Source organism: Triticum aestivum, chromosome 6B (genome assembly GCF_018294505.1).
Source record: "Triticum aestivum cultivar Chinese Spring chromosome 6B, IWGSC CS RefSeq v2.1, whole genome shotgun sequence".
NCBI classification, from domain to species: domain Eukaryota; kingdom Viridiplantae; phylum Streptophyta; class Magnoliopsida; order Poales; family Poaceae; genus Triticum; species Triticum aestivum.
The window spans coordinates 373,386,749-373,389,970 of NC_057810.1; the positions used below are offsets into that span (position 1 = coordinate 373,386,749).

General features: G+C 47.9%; 1 long non-coding RNA gene across 1 annotated transcript; it reads right to left on the minus strand.

Annotated features, from left to right (window-relative positions):
- Positions 1-503: 503 nt before the first annotated feature.
- Positions 504-1,246, minus strand: LOC123137196 (uncharacterized). Its single transcript, XR_006467849.1, has 2 exons — positions 848-1,246; positions 504-752 (listed from the first exon to the last, which is right to left on the minus strand). It is a non-coding gene; the product is annotated as an uncharacterized lncRNA (long non-coding RNA).
- Positions 1,247-3,222: the final 1,976 nt, after the last annotated feature.

A 3,222-nucleotide genomic window follows, 5' to 3' on the forward strand; every position in this document is an offset into this window, starting at 1 on the left:
AGGCTGACGAAGAGGTGGTGGCCCAAAGGCAGGGCAAGCTACAAGGCGGCCCATGCGGCGAATGAATGGGCGCTCCTCTCGGTCATCCTCCTCCTGACCGCAGGACATGCAAGATGTGGCTCTTAGTTGGTGGCCTGGGCGGCGGATATGGCTGCTCCGGCGGGGATCCGGCGGCTGGGCGGACGTATCGAGGCGAAGGAGCATGAGGGCGACAGAGAGGTGGTGGGCTGGAGGCGGGGCGAGCTCCAAGGCGGCGGGGTTGTTCAATGGCGATTTCCTTCCCTATAGGAGAGAAAGATTAGTGACAAAGAGAAGAAGGCAAAAGCCGAGAGAGAAGGACAGAGGGGCCGCAGCGGCTGCTAGGATGGACTGCTCGTGGCAATGGTGGCATAGCTAGAGCTCCTCTCCAGGCACGGTAGGAGGCAGGAAGGTCGGGCTGCTCGAGTGGGAAGAAGTGGGGATTTGCGAACGGGGGAAGAATAGAAACATCTGCAGTTGCGTGGTTTTGCTGGAAAAAATTAGGTTTATTATTAGAATACACCTCGCTCCTTTGTAATCAATCGGATCAATTCATATAAGGCATCAACAAGCAGAAGAAGGGAACAGAATAAACTCAAAGGGAGGCTACGAAGGAACAACTGATATCCGATAACCAGAGCACACACTCGGCAGCGGCTGCTTGAGGCATCAACAACCAGAGGAAGGGATTAGAAGGAAGAAGCACAATCCAATCAGCTGGAGAACGACGACCCCTTGAGGAATAGAAAATGCGTCAATACAGTAATGATTTAGGCCACTAGATTCGCAACCACAAGATCACTTTCAGCCCCACCAAAACAGCACTCACCGCGTCGCGTGAGTAACTCCGGAGGAGCACCGGATATACTCCCTCAAGCTGTAGCAACCATGTTTCTGGTCACCTTACAAAAAAAAGGCCGGGGCTGCCCTTGGAGAAGCTCGTGCGGGCTAGCAGCAGCAAGCCCCTGCCTTGCAAAACCCGCAGCTTGTGCAGGCGAGCACGACACCGCGTCCTCCGGCAGCATCGGAGCGCCCAGGCGACGGAAGCTTCGCAGCAGGACCCAGCCGTGCATCGTCTCCAGTGTCTCCCGTGGACACAACAGTTGCGTTGCGAATGAAGATGAGGAAGGTGAGAGGGGAAAGATGGGAAAAAAGGAAGAGGAAGAAATGGGACAAGAGGGGTCGAGAGGATAAAATTTCAGCGGTGGGAACGAACGCGTGCGCGCTGCCGGACCCATGCGGGGACACGCGACGATAGAAAGAGGCGATTTAGATTTTTTTTTGAGGGGAGAGGCGATTTAGATTAGTCGGTAAAATTAAACATTTTATACGTGGGTGGCTTAGAAAAGGAATGGAATAATTTTGCAAACCAAAAACAACCAACATTTCCTTAAAAAACATACTAAGGAGACGCCGTGTAATGCCGAAGGAGACGCCGTCAAAGACATCGATGTGGGAACACAACACGGTGTTACCCGCACGTTAAATATTTAAAACAACCAATAGTTGAGTTGGACAAATGTAGCTTAACATTGTTAGATAACACCTTTAAATATGGATCTTAACATGGATTTGACATGGATGCGGGTTCAAAAAATCCACATTTTAAATATGTTCACGCTTTTAAAAATTCTCAAAATTCCCCCCAAAAATGTCCCTTTTCAAAACATTTCAAATTGTTCACAAAATTAACAATTAATAATTGTTTAAAAAATCATGTGTTAAAAACGTTTGTCTTGAAAACATATTTTAGTTCTAATAAAAAAAATCAAAACTATAAATTGTTCAAATTTTCAAAAAATAAATTAGTATTTGTGTTCTTTAAAAAGCAAAAAAAGAACCGATTGACAAACTATTTCATGCATCACTACTTTTCCATCAGATGAAAGACATTAAGGTGCCTTTTCATGTCCACACTTCATGCTTCAAAAAGCGATAATAGTGTCATCTGATTACCGATGTTAATCGAAACTACATATATGAAATGTCGTGTAATGGCACACAGAGCAGGTTTTATGATTTTTTCTGTCCATTGCAACGCACAGGCATTTGTGTCTACCATAGCTTGCTGCAGACACACCTATCACAGCCAAAAGTCGATGCCCCGTGATTCATGCTGACCATGTGAGGGTGAAACAAAAGAGGATTTTTAGTGAATTTACGTGGTCGTTTTTGCAGAAAAAGCCTGCACGTGGGTGGGGCAACATGCAATGGTCCATCTGCTCTGTGTGATGAGTGGGATGGGGACAAGGAGGCATGTGCCCGCTGCATGCAGCCCAATGGAACTTCTGGCCAAAACGGGAACCACGGCCCCACCTTTGCCCCCACTACCATGATTTTCTCCTCCAGCTCGTGGAATAGGTGGACGTGCGCTCCTCCTGACGGGGACTTTTTCGCTCGCTCCTTCTCTTCTCTGTGACCAGGAGCTACTCCCGCTTGCGTGCTTCCCTCCTCTAGTCACGCCGCCACACCCTACCACACACCAAAAAAAACCTTTACTTGTGGTGCTAGCACGGCCCGTGATCGTTTTGGTGCTAGCATGCCATCTGCACCTTCTTCTTCTTGTAACTTTTCGTTGGCTCTTGATTACTCCCTCCGTTCCTAAATATTTGTCTTTTTAGAGACTTTCTATGAACTACCACATATGGATGTATATAGACATATTTTAGAGTGTAGATTCACTCATTTTACTCCGTATGTAGTCACTTGTTGAAATCTCTAGAAAGACAAATATTTAGGAACGGAGGGAGTAGTACGTGTGCATGTGCTAGTGTTATTTTATCTCCTGGATGTGCTAATTAATCTCTGTAGCCTTGGCAGAGGAGCAGCAAGTATGTGCATGTGCTAGAGTTTTGGTTTATGTTCTAGAAACCCGCCGTCGGCAAGGCCTTTGTCGCTATGGTGCGTCGATCGGGGATCATACGTCAACATTGTCGAGGCCGAATGTCCGATCCGTCATTGAGGCATTATTCTTGGATGCGTCGTTGCTGTCACCGTCAGAAGCAATGTCGCCCACACACGAAGCCTACGCTATCTACGGTCAGAGAAAAGCCCAAAGAACCCATGCAACGGAAGCAAGGAAACGTGGGCTCCGAATGATGCAACCCGAAGAACCGGTGCAACGGAAGCACGCAACCGAGGGGATCCGAAGGATGCAAACCCGAAGAACTGGTGCAACAGAAGCAAGGAACCGAGGGGATCCGA